The following is a 15,749-nucleotide window of genomic DNA, read 5'->3' as shown; positions in this document are numbered from 1 at the left end:
TCAATTTAAGAAGAGCTCGATCAATACGGAGCATTCTTTTTAAACATAAAATACAGCCATGATCTCTTTCAATATCCAAGTTCACTTCTTGTTTATATATTACTTGATCATGTTTATGTCAAAGATTTGTGTCTTCGTTACACAAATCAAAGATCAAGTGTTCTTATCCAGTTAGAATAACTCACATCCGTAGGCTTCCCAACAAAGAACAAGGGGTTGTATCGTATGGCACTCAAATGATTTTCTGATGTATGTTTTTCGCTCTCCTGCAAATTGAGCTTATACTGGGATTTAAGAGGCATTAGTCCAATTCAAGAGCCATACTTTAATATCAGTCACTGTTGAAAGGGGAATTGGTAACTTGTATACGCCATCGATCAGCCTGGCAATTAGTGCGATATTCAGGTCTTATAAACTTGAGAGGGAGTATACAGTTTTCTGAAGGAAACTGTTCTTATTTTAGGTACATCATTGACAAATCTCCTAAAGGAATAAGTATTTTGTTAATTATCTGAGAACAGTGATGAGATAAGACGTCATCTGAGGTATCTGTGACATATACTGCTCAGTATCTACAAAACAATAAATCTTCAAATGGACCAAACGAGCGCTATGTCGTATGAAATTGTGGTTGATGTCACAAGATAAATCTGTCACATTTAACCTTTTTTTCAACACATATTTTGAGCAAAGAATATTGTTTGAACACGAAACAATCATGAAATTCATTAACTTGATACAACTTTCAATCTATGAAGTGATATCATGGTGACTTCATTATACCGGTAGGTCACGTATTATTTAACTTCAATATTTATACAACAGGCATAATCTTACTGTTGATACATTTGTCTTTTAATAGTTGCTGGACGTTTGAGTCCAATTCGATTTATTTTTACGTGTTTGTGGACGGAGATGTATTTTACGTTATCAGTAAAGTTAAGATGCCACATGACATCTTAAAGGGACAAAACTTCATGTCGTATTACTACAGAATTGTAAAACTGATTTGATTTGATTTGATTTAACCCTAACCCTGTGGGGCTTATGTAAATAAATTTGTGTATGCACATGAGCTGGGGATTTGTTATAGATGAAAATTCAAGAAATGTAGGATAGGTCACTAGGGGGTAGAAAGACATCAAACTAAGGATCTAACTTGACAAATTTGGAGCAACAATGAGTTCTGTTAGTTGGAATAAAAAGTCACGTCATGGTTATGGGCGTATATGGTGTCATTTGAAAAGTGTCATCTTCAAGGGGAATATTTTTAAGTTTGTATAAAATAGTAGATCCTATTCCATTAATTCTTGTATGTACACGTAAGTAGACTGGAATGTATCATAGGTGAAACTGATAAGGACACCATGAAGATATTGAGTCTTTTTGTGTTTCTACCTTTAACTTTGAAGATTTGTTCATATTTCACCCCATCTCATTTGGTGCATTCCGATGTTTTCCCATCTGAATTGTAACATAACTGAAGGTTCCAAAATGCTAAAAAAAAATGATTTAAATCATGTAGGTATTTAGATATTCAGCCATTTAGTTTGAGAGGTTTCCAGTCTTTTTTTTGCTTTACCCTTGACTTTGAAAATGTGTATGTATTTCACCTTATCACATTTGTATCATTTCGATCTTTTCCGATCTGAATTCTGACATAACTAAAGCTCGAACACTTGAAATTTGTTATGGAATCTGTTCCTAAATAGCCTATACTTCAAATCAAGGAGGTATTTAGATATTTGGCCTTTTAGTTTGAGAGCTATTGAGTATTTTTGTGGCTCTACCCTTAACTTTGAAAATTTGTACATATTTCACCTAATAGCATTTGCAGTATTGCGATCTTTTCCCCTCTCAATTCCTACATAACTAAAGCTGCAACAGTCTAAAATTTTCAAGAAATCTGTTCCTAAATTGTCCACATTGTAAATTATTGAGATATTAACAGTTGAGATTTCTGAAGAAATCTGTGCTGAATAGTCCATGTTGTAAATCAAGGAGGTATTTAGATATTTGGACTTTTAGTTTGAGAGGTATTGAGTCTTTTTGTTGCTGTACCTGCCTGACTCCTTTCGCTACCCATTTATGATCAAAGTTTTCTGACGCAGTCGAGGCGCCAGCAGCCACCCCGGGTACGGAACACAGCTAACCTTCAACGTCTTCAACACCCTTCCGCATATTCAGGTGTTATACACTGCCGCTAAAGACAACTTATTTTATGCGTTTGACTTAGCAAGCCTTTTTGTTAGGAACTCCTTGCTCAATAAAGACTGACACCAACTTTATCTAGGTTACATGAAGTCTTTGTCTTGGTCTCTGACCCATTTCATTTCTTCCCCTCTTATTGAGGTAAATTCCTTTGATGGGAAAGGAGAGTTCTCCTTTCTGCCCAGACCTCACTACAGTCATGCTAGAGACTCTGAATGATAATGTCATCTCCGTCTTTGAGTATGTCTTAATTGGGGCTTTCTTGCCTTTTTTTCACATTGCCAACCAAAGCTACATCAACGGAATGGACAATTAAGGGATCATGCAGTTGAACTGCAGACGATCCATATGGCAGGGTCCAACAACGTAGTGGCGGACACACTCTCCCTGGGATGATAGAGCAGTCTTACATTGATCTGTTTGTTTCCTTGAACAATGTTCAACTTCCCACGATCTTCCTCTTCAGCGGGACTTTCTAGCAACAATGCAGCCATGGCTGCATGGGACGTCATCTGTTCACTTTTCAAATTTGTGACAGCAGATTGTAGCATTTTGTTATGTTTATTGATAGTCAGGCTTTGGTTCCAGCTAACACTCCTGTAAGTGCTATAACAGACTTCCTTATGTACTTCTTTCACTCGGAGCTACAAGTACATGTATCTACAGCTCGTATCTACAGGTCAACCCTAGCTGCCTTACATATTGGTTTCAAAATCTGTTCAACTGCCTAGGACAATGCTACTGTCTACAGTGCAGAGGTCAAAGGGACCTCCTGTAGGACAGATGACAAGTCATTTTGAATTTCCTTTACCATTTCTTAAATTTATACATTCCTCCTTGTTTATGTGTAAAAGTGTATTCATGGCATTAGATGTGTCGTTGCCAACCCCCCACCTCGACCGGTGCTACTCTGCATGTGGAGTGACTGTGGGTAGGTAGAGCGCCGTAGACCCAACCCACACTTAATGTGGGGACAGAGTTTCTTGCAGGCCTCTAGAATTAGGATTCCAGTGGCAACTGTTTGCTGTGGGGTTTTGTTTGGTAGTTGAGGCCCATTGGTCATTTTGCCACATGGCTTTAAGATTTCTTGCCTGGACTGGAGTATGACATCTAGCGGTAATACCCCCTTGGTCATTCTTGGACACGCTTCTCACAAAATTACCAATAAGACTATTCAGAGTTTTGGCTATTTCTGATTGGATTAACTTTAGCAAGTTTGACAACAAAATTTTGTTTGACAAAATCTTCCATTTTGAGCCAAATTTAGCCCTAAATAGGCCCAGAAATTGGGAATATCAATATTATAGATACCTCCTGATTTTCAGATATCTTGCCACAAGGATCACGAAATAGAGGAAGGGTTCTCACTTGGTGACAGATTTAACAGTTTGCACCCACTCTCAAGCATCCAGTGAGCATGTCTGATTGTGGTGAAACCAAACGTCATCTCCCAGGTTGTCTTAAAAAGTAGTGTACAAAGATACCTGGTACTGTCATTGTCGATCCTGGGATTCCCAGAAAATTTGTTACTGTTGCCGGGGGAATTTTCCATGCTATTACTTGTACTAAGTCATGATGGCAATTTCCTTCAGGCTGACATCATATGCAGCAGTGTTTTTTTTTGTCAAAGATGCATATCATTACTAATTTTTGAGAATTGTTTTCTGGAAATTTCTAAATACTGAATTATTTTTATCAGGTAACTGGTATAGAAACCTGAAAGCTCCTTGTTGATGGGTACCGTATTTAAGGGTGTGTGGGAGTATTTCTGAAAATGTTGAGGCATACCAAAAAGTTGTAAGTAAAAGAAAAAGAAAATCTGATTTAATTTTAAAAAAAAAGATTTCTAAAATTATTATTATTATTTGAATCAAATAAGTACCCAACCCTGCTTCGTAGCATTAATGGGTTTCACTTTCTTGCAAAAGTAGTGGTTTGCTGGTAAACTCTGGCAGGCTCAGCGAGCCTCCTGATTCAGATTCGGTTCTGACCTGCTTACAACAGCAACGTAATATATCTAAGCAGGGAACAGACACTGCTTGGACAATGCTTTTTGTTCTGGTCTGTTGCATTGTTAAGACCAGTGCTTCTCAAGTGTTCAAAGAAAACATGCAGATAATCTCTGGTAATGCAATTTGTCTTACAACTGAAACATCTGCATGTACATGTGTGTAAACTGAAGGTCAGAGAGCCTGTCCTTTCATTTCCAGCAAACTTTCTGTCTCAAAAAGAAGTGACTTTTTATTATGGCATGTCAGTCTATTTCTTGGTGTGAAATTGATGTGTCCAGTTGCAATCCGTAGCATTCATAAAAATAACAGATTTTGAAATTAATATTATTATACTGGTACTTGGACAATACATTTATCAGATTACTTTCTTGTCTTTGCATTGAGTGGCACCGCCACTCACCGGCTATGAAAAACTCACCCTGATGTAAGGATGAGTAACGTAGGTCTGCTCTATGCAATATACTGTATTTACACCCCAGACAGGGCTGCCCCCATGCAGAAGAACTACCCTTACTAACCAAAAGCTTTAGAGATCAATAACAAATCTTCCAAAGGATCTTCAACATACCCGTCCTTTACCAACTCTGATTTCCATGCACTGTGCCCTGTAAACAATCTGTCTGGCACTTCCACTTGGGCAGCAGTGGTTGCCCCCCTGAATTGGAGGCTATGTACACCAAAACGCTTAATATCTGCAACAAACACAGGGCTAAAACCTCAAGGATAACTTCCCTTACACTTGAATCCGAGTGTGGCTGATTAATACCTCTCAATTTGTACCCACCTTTAACTTTTGACTGAGCATGAAAAATAAAGGCGTCTGATTCAGAAACTTCAGCTGCGGATATATATTTCTGTAACAACTCTACTGGACTATACCTAGAATCTGTCTTATTTATGACTACTTGTCTACCCTCTCGATACTGGTCAGTTTTGCTTGACAGAATGAGCATACAGTATAGTAAAACCCTCATAAATGAAAGAAATGTCATGTTCATGCTACATGTAGGGTGGTGATACCCTACGGTGGTGGGGTAAGCTAACGTTTTAAATTAGGGATTGATCTCTCTGGCAATTAAGATACTCAAAATACAGTTCAAGAACTGGCACAAAGAATGATGCTCACTGTACATGTATATTAGAGTTGGTTTAGTTCTACTTGAAATCAAATTGAGAAATTTAGGACTGTCCCATTGTTGAGATTGAGAAAATTTACACAATTGCGGATAGTAATAAATGGAGTTGACAATGATATGGATTGGTTGACCAGTAATAAAAAAGCTTATGCTGTGGGTGTGATAATTGCAAGAATAAAAAGGTAAGTGATAAGATATGGCAGAGCCAGTGGGCAAAGGGATAATTTAAGGATAAAAGGATAATTAAAGGAAAGGCTAAAGGATAAAAGGGCCCTGTGCAACCTGCTCTCTCTACAGAGTTCAGCTGTGTAAAGACCACACAATGAAACAATTCAGTATATGTAATAGTCAGTGAGTCCAAACATGAAACAGTTGTTACGCTTCGTGCATGTGTACAAGTCACGTGGTCAAACTTTCCACAAAACGTTCATGACAACGCAACTAACAAAATCAATTCAAATGACAAATTTTTGAAGTTACTTGGAGCTCACAATTGGCCCACATGTACTACGAGACAAACCTGTCAATGTGAACAGGCCAGAACTGTGCATAACGATAAATGAACAAAAAAAGTCGCAAAGTACACTTACGTTCTGACAGAACAAACTTCTGCTAGAGAGAGGCAGATTGTCACTTACGCCACAGTGAAGTACGTCACGGTACAAACTATGGACTAGAACCCATTGTAGCAGACTAATATTGATGAGGATACGGTTAATTTATGATTATGACCATGAACAATCACTGAGGTCACTTTATACAGAAAATACAACTATTAAAAAATTATGTCAGGACTTTGTTGAACGAGTAGGAGCACTCGAGGTTTGTGAGAAAGTGCATGGTGTGGAAACCTGAGAGAGCCCTAGAGTTAAAGTCTGACCACCACAGAAATTTGAGAAAGCTTGACATGAGCAATTTCACTAAATCGTAAAAAACCTGTGTATGCCAAAAGACACATTGTAACTGATCTCAAGCTTATAAGATCTGTCTCTTTGTTCGCATTTTACAAGTAAGAATCTATAATTTCCTTCAGATTTGAAGCAAGGTACTAGCTTTTTCGTTTTAATTGGTTTAGAGAGCCATCATATAAGGCCTTCTAAAGTAAACTTTACAAATGAAAAGACCATGGGATCATCAATTACGGCTATTTTGTGGGCCCAATTTGTGGATGTTACAGCTTTAACAGTTGGTGCTGGGGAATTACACTTTTTACTTAACGAGTGAAATATAGATGTATATTCAAAGGGGTCTGTGCTTATGTGCTTTTTCCAAGACCCCTAGCCCAATCTGACCACTGTTAGAAAGCTCCCGAGTACAGCTTCCCTATTCCTCCCTTAAGTCCAGCATTACACTCAGAAGTTGAGCTGCTGAATGCCTCAATTCTGGTGATTCCTCTTCCATACTTGAAGCCCAAATGTCATTGATGCATATGGTCTGCACAAAAACAAAACAAAACGTCATTATTACATGTACATGTATGGTATTTTAAATTTAGACATACAGTATGAGAATTCTTTAATCCAAGTATTTCGCTTTGAGTAATATTCTATTAACTTAACATTGCCACGTCTTCCGGGACAAATATCGGCCAGTTTCTATTAATTTCATATGCTAGTTGTAATGGTTTCCCTAGATTATAACTATCTGGAGATAAGATCGGCCAGTATGATGCCAAAAAACCAGCATGGGTTAATCAAAGTGCCAATGGCCTTGGTACTTTCCATGAGCTTGATAACTCTAGGTGTCAAGGCGATTGGGGGTATAACCCAATTGTTTTCTTTTTTCCAGTCTACAGTGGAAGCATCTACTGTTTCACAACCTGGATTATGGTATCTAGAATTAAACCTTACGACTTTTTAATTGTAATACTTTAGGTGGGTTTTCTTCATATGCATAGTAACTGTCAACAACATCAGATTAATTAATACTATCAGAATACAACTCAACATCAGAATTGAACTTACATGTAACTTAACTGGTTTGAGCTTGCACATCCACTTTATGCTTGGAGCAGGTGGCCTTCCAATGAGAGAGCTCCTTCACACGGAACACGCTCCTCCAAAACTTGAGGCATGGTGACCTGAGCACCGTAATGTTGGGACTGCTCAGAGGGATGAAAAGTGGAAGCAGGACGTTCATAAGAGCTCTTAACCTCTTAGCCTGCCAGACTGCTGCCTCTGCTGCCCTCTTCTGCTTAATCTTTCTGGCAGCTTGATTTTCTGCAAGGGTAATCTTGTCATCATCTTGGTATGCAGCCAGTTGATGCTCCTCATACTCCGTAACCATGGCTCAACGTACATGCTGGAATCAGCCACATGAATCAACTTCTGTCTCTTGTTGATGGTACTGGACAGTGTTGCTTTTACGAGCGACAAGGAAGGGTTGTCATCACCTAACTGGTCTACTGCAGTTTGAACCAAGTCTTTGACTTGCCTATAAAATAACAAATAATGCTTAGTACTGGTATATTTGTGAATGAAATTTGGGTGAAACAGATAGCAACAATGGAAGTAAAAGGATCCAAATTTGTATAAAAAGATCAAGAAAATAAAAGTGTGTTTAGCCTGCGCCAGACCAATGTGAAGTGAATCTCCTATACCCTGTGCACCCCCACAAGGGTATGCTACATGCATCATTGAAACTTCCACTATACATTCCTCCACCCATTCACAGCTGTACATTCAGCCCTTTATTCTTGAAGAAACCAAATATGTTGTAATTCTTACCCGGTCACTCACACTTTCTTTGGTATATATTCATCATAAATGGGTGTGTTCTTTATTTGATGACTTTGGTGAAGTTTTATATATGGAAATTACTGGTATTTCCTTTAATAAACTTCTTGACTGAAATGTTGGGTTTCTGGAGAAGTAAGGGGATAACGGTACATAAGCCTTTTGGTTGAATACAGGGTACATGTACATGCATGTGTTAATCATCCACAATCAGTTGTTTAAAGTTGTTTTTCTTTTGTTGCATTTCAGGACTACAGTGAGTACGCATCTATCTGTGCTGGTCTACGGACACCATTGTGCTAGTCTTTGGTGGGAGCCAGCATATAGACCATGCCCAGCCATTTCACTTTGTCACTCATCTGGTGGTCACAAAAGGACACCATTCAGGTTGACGGGGTGTACTGATGAACAGTTGACTGATGGAGCAGGAAATTCATTAAGGCAGTAAAGGGGTGAGTTTCTATCAGGCCATTTTTTTCTTGTCTCAGGAAAGTTTTACACGTTTGTTGCTGTAATACATGCATGCATACATGTGCACAGCGATGTTTATTTTTGTTGCATACTCACTGCATTCCAATTCACACCATGTACATGTACTTATATCTGATTAAAGGGAAGCCAAATGAAGCTACTTTTAATTTTGAAAATATTCTACTATTTTTCAACTTTGTTTTTACCACTTTTCAAATCCTGACTCTAAATACCTGTCTACATGTGCTGTATGACTGTGGAAGTAAGACCTCATTTCGTATTGGTTAGTTTCAGGTTTAGTTTCATGTCAGAATAACAATGTCTAAAGTCACTGTTTTTTCTTGAATTGTACAAAACTCAAAATTGTAACCGTACTTCAATGAGAAATACAAGGTACATGTATGTTCCTGTACCTTGAGTTATGGCACTTTCTACTTGTATTCACTGTAGAGGAGAGGACAAAACACTGAACTTGTTTTAAATTCATTTTTGACTTTTGGCCTGTTGTTGTCTTGGCAGCCCCCGTCAAGCTCTATTGCCATATAACTACTTTGTTTTGTCTACATACCGGTAATTTGTTTACAGATCCAACCAAAATATTAAACTCAGTGCCCAGTTAATACTTTGGTAATAAACATTTCACTCTAATTGGTAACATGTACTTGCATTGCAATCAGCTCTTGCTGGCCTTATACAATTAGCAGAGCTTTACAGTTGGCAATATTTTGTGTGAAATAACATGTGGTGAACCTAATACCATAGAGAGTTTTTGCATACTGGTACATGTACAGGTGTAGGGTGTTTGGTAGGATTATACCCTGCAGAAAGGTGGTGTTCAGCAGGGTTTTGCTGATGTCAGGGTTTTCTATGGGGTGTTGTTACCCATGGTGGTGGGTGTGCCTAAGTTTTAAGTTAGGGATTGACCTCTCTAGCAATTAAAGTAATCCCAGTAAAAACCAATGGGTTCAAAGAAACTATCCTCATTGTAGATTAGAATGAATTTACCGCTTTTTGAGATCTAGCTGAGAAACTGCAATTTAGAAAAACTGTTCCAGTATTGAGAAAAAAGTGGTAAAATTACACAGTGGTGGACCTTAGTACATGGAGCCAACACTAACATGGATTGATGATAAAGCACTGGCTGATTCAGGTTTGTAATAAATTGATTGAGCAGTAACAGGAATAAGCTTACCTAGTGACGTACTGGTACATGTACATTACGCATACTGTATGTATGGTCTAGAAATTACATTCTAAGTGCAGAACGGTTCCTGGATTATAGCCACTGATAAATTTGAAATATATTTGTAGAAGGTACAAGACATGGGCACTGTGCAAGCTGCTCTCTCTTACAGAGGTCACCTGTGTAAAGAATACACGATGAAACAATTCATAGACATGTTATACTCATCAAACCTAAACATGAAACAGAGTTTGCGCTTCATGTACATGTGCAGGTCACATGCTAAAACTGTCCACGAAACTTTCTCAACAACACGATAAAGAAAAGCACTCCTGATCACAGGTTTTTGACCTATTGTAAGTTGGAGCCCACTCTTGGCCCATGTAAACTACATGTACATGTATATACATGTATGTATGAACTAGCGGTAAATCTGTCAATATAAACATGCCAAAACTGAGCATAATAATGAACGAAAAATAAAAAATGCCAAAAGTTTTCAGACAATCATGAACTTTATGCTCCAACAGAACAAAGTCAAATTGTCACCTCCACCACAGTGAAGTACCGCACAGTACGTCACTTAAGTGTACAAAGTTAGGCTCATCAGTCTAAAGCCCATGGACTCATATTAATATGAAAGTACTGTTCACTTATGATCAAGACCATGAACAACCACTGCATGTACATGTAGGACAGCTTAATAGCTAAAATGCGAGAATTTGGATAAAATATTGGTATTGAAACACTCAAGGTTCTTGAAAGGTGAATTTGCTGTTTGCTCCAAGCACCACCCAAGAGATGTGGTGTTCGGCTCCCGAGATGTGCAATTTTCACAACCTGATAAATAGGGGCAGTCTTTTCTGTGATAATTCATTTTCTGAAATTGAAAAAAAAATCAGCAGGGCCTCCCCCAAAGAGTTCACTTTGTTCCATCAGAGCACACTGACATTTGCCCTGTCGCAGTCCAGTGGCCTTGGCATAGGTGGTTTAAGGTTGGGGTATAAGCTTTCCATTGATATAATACTTTAACGTGATTGGTTACTTTATTTAATCTGAAGAGTGAATTGTATAGAAGTCTCGACCATCAGAATTGAGCCTCTGAAATGACACGGGCACTCGAGTTTTGTGGAGATGTGTAGATTGACAGTTTTGCCAATTTTACCAGATCTACCAGTACTTCCAGAATACACCATTAAGTGGAAGGAACATGTACATGTTAAGAGCATTCAACCCTGAATTCACCTTCCTTGTAATCAATCGACTACATGTACATGTAAGTGTTGCACACACTTAATTCACCCATCACTGTTTTGAATTTTTTCTTAATTCCTTATACAGGGTAAGGAAAGTGGACATTTTTGTCAAACAGTTGGTTAAACAAGTGGAACATTGAAAACCGATTTTTAAGAGGATCTGTCTACACTCAAAGACACATGTGCACATAACCAAAATCATCTCTTTCTTTAAACGCCTTGAGAATTAAGAAATGAACTTCAACAATTATACTGATACAGTATTATAACTTTGTAACTGTAAAGATATAGTTTACACAGTTTAATGGGATTTTGATGAAAATACCCAGCTTACATGTATTTCAGGGGTTCCAGTGGGACATGTCTACATGTACTGTAACTATGTCAACTCATGTTTTCAGGTTATTTAAAACACCGGTACCACTCTCATGGAGAAAAGCAATTCATCTGTTAAAACAAGGGTACTACAGGTATAACATTGGAGAAATGTGTCAAAATCTATGGCGTTTTATTACTTTAAGTTAAACCTGTAGGAATTTAAGGAGAGCTAATTAAGGAATAACAAACGTCACTGTGTCTGTCCACAGAGTGACAAACATGAAACAGGCTGAATGTGCCATTCCTCGAGCAGATAACTTCATATATCATGATGAATCCTCAAAATATATACATGTACATGTATATAAAAATGTAGTTTTCCTGAGAAAAGTTCTTACAATAATACCAGTAGTTTGCATCATAGTTGGTGTTTTTTCTATCAGACGACAAAACTAAGATTTGATTTTAGGAATTGCAAATGCCTGTTCTTTATTGTGCAACGTTTGTCACACCTATTTTTCCCTCTGAATGTAAAAATATCAGATGATTTATCTTTTGAGTACATGCACATTTATTGCAAACCACATGTAAGTTCAATTACACGTACACCCATACCGGGCATTGGCACAGCTCTGGGGACAATCCACACTGCTGGCATGCAGTAAGCCTTATGAGGACATGCCAGATCAATCATCTTTGAGAGAATAAACAAGAGAAATTTATAGATTCTCATGATGTAAGAAAAACACCCCTCAAACTTGTTTCCCTGTTAATATATTCGCTTGTTTCAGACCTCTTTTTCATGCATCCAAAACATACTCTATGGGGTCCTGTGCACATGCATTCAGGGGACAAAACCACTTTATGAGGACAGTGGCCAAAGTAGACTGGTATCAGTCACCAAAAGCTAAATGTGAGGTAGATAATGGAGAATCTATTAACACTGCTCAGAAACTTCACGCACGAAAGACAAAAGAAAATTATGATAAACCCCAAAAAACGACACTGAAAAGAAACTGTTGAAATTTTGCAGACAGACTCACTAAACAGATCAAGAGGTACATAAGGATATGGTTTCTGACTCATTTTATTTTTAATTTCATTCTCAAGAAACAAACAATGCAATCAAATTGTCTTAGGTACTGAGAGGAGAGTTTGCCTTCAGGGTTTGGACAATTGGTTGTATATTTAAACATATGGCAATCAAAACTCTAACCTCTTTAAATATTTTTTTATAGAGACAAGTCCACAAACAAAAGCCAACATATTAATGCTGCTGGAAACTTTCCCAAATACACTTTAAAATTAAGGTTAAAAGTGCAGACTCCTACTAAGCTTACTGATAGGAAAGAATGTTACAGTTCAGTTGATTTTTATGTGGTCAAAGAAGTGATTGAGGAATAACTAAGTATTTAATATCACACATTCAGAAAATTAGAATAAACCGACTTACACACTTTTCTTACATTCCATTGAAAACCGTTTGCATACATGTAGGAAATTACAAGACACAATATTTTCTTACAAGTGAAAAGGTGGTATATACCTGCATTTCCAAGTATTTGTTAAATACATGTGACCCAGTCATGGCAAGGAAACGACAATTTGACAGTACTTAAGTTTGTATAAACAGGGTGGATCAAAACAAAAACCGAAACTTAGATAGTATTGCTCCACAAATGTTGAAGACAAATCCTCTGCAAATGCAGTGTTTTCCGCAGGACAACAGATATTCTTTACAGGAACTGACGTCATACATGGCCTTTATGCTTGATGAAGTATCCTCTGCAAGATTTAAAATAAACATGAAAAATTAAGAACTTTGGCAAATGAATGTGCAACTTCCAACACAGGCCTTCACTCCAATATTTAAAAGAAAGCGATAAACATGTGGACTTTGTACACGACACCAGTATTGAGCATTTTAGTGGCTATTTTGGGGTGAAATTACACTATATTAAGCTTTTCATGGGTTTAATGGTAGAAAATTAACTCTACTTTAAAAACCACTTGGTTCGTCATCACTGAACTTTTCAACAGTAAAGTTAGGCCCCCTTGTTAACAAAGTTCATTAATGACGATAAAAAAAATCCTACACTTACCACTGAATTGGCTGTCCATATGCGTTCTTCCATGATGAGATTCCTCCTCTATGGTCTGGACAAATATAATCTTGAAAACAGGAATTCTGGTAAATTAAAGATAAAGCAACATCCTTGCAAAACAAATGCTGAGTACACTGATTGATATCTTATACTCTGAAAAACTGAAAATTATGAAAACAGGATTAGGAGAGCCCATTCTAGAGTTTTATAGGACTGAGCCTTGGTCTTGACATGTTAAGTGTATTTATTTCAAAACAGGCTTATTTTAAAAAGGCTTAAGCCTTTTTGTTTCTAGCTTTACTGAGTGTCAGCTTTGCTTTAAGATTCGATGTCACGCTCGCACTCAAGGAAAAAAGAATAAGGTAGTGCATCTGTGTCCATGTACATGTATATATTGGCCATACCTTTTGCCTTTTGGTATACAGGGGCCCAGATGCACTTACTCATAATATAAGCATTCAATATTTAGGCATTTGAATATACTATCGGTAATTTGCTGTATTTTGATGAAAGTTTGAAATTGTAACATGCCGCTGTTCCAGATCATGAACTACATGTGCATGCCTGTGTTCTTCTATACATCATGTTCTGTATAACTTCTTTTTGTCTTAAATGAAGTTTTTTTAAAGAAATACATGAATCTTAAAATTTGTTCAAACCCTTAAACCCTTATATGCTGCTACAGTTTTTGTTGTTGCTTTATGCACATGACCAATTTCTCAGTCTGTTGGTATTAAATGCTAGAAGGTTGTGAAGCTCCCATAATCCAGGCTACTGCAAACACTGTGGCAATACACAAGTCTGGAAGAACATTTTTAATTAACCACTTCCTGCCGGGGACTCTGGAATCAGAGACGTACGGTTTATATGCATGGCCGGGGTCTGCGAACTCGGACAAAGGAAACAGGGCCCTGTAACAAAAGACCGTACTCCGAACAAAAGACCAGGCCACTGGGCATTACCAACATTTTTCACTCTCAAAAGTGGTGATAATCCAGCCTTGTTTTGAAACCGTATTCCAGGGTTTGGGGCATTGAGAGTAAGTGGATTACCACCGGGGACAAAAGCACTCCACCACCGCAGCGATGAGCCACACAGCACCGCTGCACGTTAATCTGGCCTCTATTGAAAAAGGTCAGCAGTGCACTGAGCCAGGTTCGTGAACAGTTATACAACACCGCACAATCTGGGCTCTGTTTACAAGGCTGCAGGCCTTGCTGAAATACTCGGGCGTCAATGAAGGTCACCTGCCAACTTAAAGTAGTAGCTACAGATTACTTCGTGCAGCTATAAACGAGCGCTAAATGAAATGATAAATTTTTGAAGGATTTAGAAAACAGAAAAAGTGATAGTCATGCCAGCCCAGCATCATCAACACTGAAAAATGCCCTGGCATGAAGTGGTTAAAGGCCAGTGTCTTTGATTCCTCTGGCTTCTAAATTCTTTGAAAAGATTCTGTGCAGCAGACGTGCACACCATGTACAGCCTGTGATTGCTGAGCAACAGTATGGTTTTGTCCTGGCAAGGACTGTTCCACCAATTTGACTGCCTTGTTACAGGATGCCTACCATGCCGTTGATCAGGGTGAACAGCTGGACGTGATTTACACAGTCATCTCAAAGGCTCTTGACCAGCTTAATCATAAACTCTTACTTTACAAACTTAATGTGAAGACCCAACTTTAAGTGCTCCTCCCTTGTTCATTATGTCACTGTAGAATGGTTATAAATAGTCTTTGCAAAGCCCCGGGGATGTCTGTTAGTGCGTACATGTATATTCTTTTGGTGTGAGCCCTGCACTTTTCCACCGGTGGAAAAAGGGTGTGGCCATGCGTGATGCGATACACGTACTGCACAACTTTCAGCCAACCAGGGGTAAGTGCATCAGCTGAGTTATCCAATCGCTAAGGGGCGGGGTTAAGTAGTATTGGCATGTACATTTACACTCGGCTTTATACGGGATGAGCACTGTTGCCATGCTACCGAATGATGGATTGGTGTTATTCCCGGGAGAAAGCCAACGAGTAATAATAAACCGCTCGGATGGCAGTAAAGGTCTGTTACATTACTATTTACAATATACATCAATCTTTGCTAAAATTACCTCATAGCTAATTATGTGAATCTGACAGGAGACACTGACTGGTGGTTGACGGTCATTGTTCTAGTAGGCACCTAGTTCCCTCAGGTGCACCCAAGTTTCTGTAGTGTTTGCTGATGACGTGAACATGTTTCCGCAAGTTCCTCAAGAATCAGAGTGTGCAATTTTGCAGGAGGATGTTAACAGTTCATAATAGGCGTACTAATTGGCTTTTAAGTCTTA

The 15,749-nt window shown here is 38.3% G+C and overlaps 1 long non-coding RNA gene across 7 annotated transcripts in view; it reads left to right on the top strand.

The window, feature by feature from the left end:
• Positions 1-15,749, top strand: part of LOC147799529 (uncharacterized) — a 278,554-nt gene that overhangs the window by 74,372 nt on the left and 188,433 nt on the right. For 6 of the 7 annotated variants that reach the window (XR_015424942.1, XR_015424934.1, XR_015424938.1 and 3 more), the window contains exon 5: positions 8,344-8,546. The exons of the other annotated variant lie outside the window; for it this stretch is intronic. This is a non-coding gene — a long non-coding RNA (uncharacterized LOC147799529). The remainder of the gene's footprint in view (positions 1-8,343; positions 8,547-15,749) is intronic. 7 annotated transcript variants of the gene reach the window in all.

The sequence above is a fragment of the Acanthaster planci genome, linkage group LG03 (assembly GCF_054643075.1).
Source record: "Acanthaster planci isolate LZ-2023a linkage group LG03, COTS_SCS, whole genome shotgun sequence".
Lineage (NCBI taxonomy): Eukaryota > Metazoa > Echinodermata > Asteroidea > Valvatida > Acanthasteridae > Acanthaster > Acanthaster planci.
The sequence above is the reverse complement of the archived record's forward strand: the minus strand, read 5'-3'. Positions and strand labels throughout refer to the sequence as shown.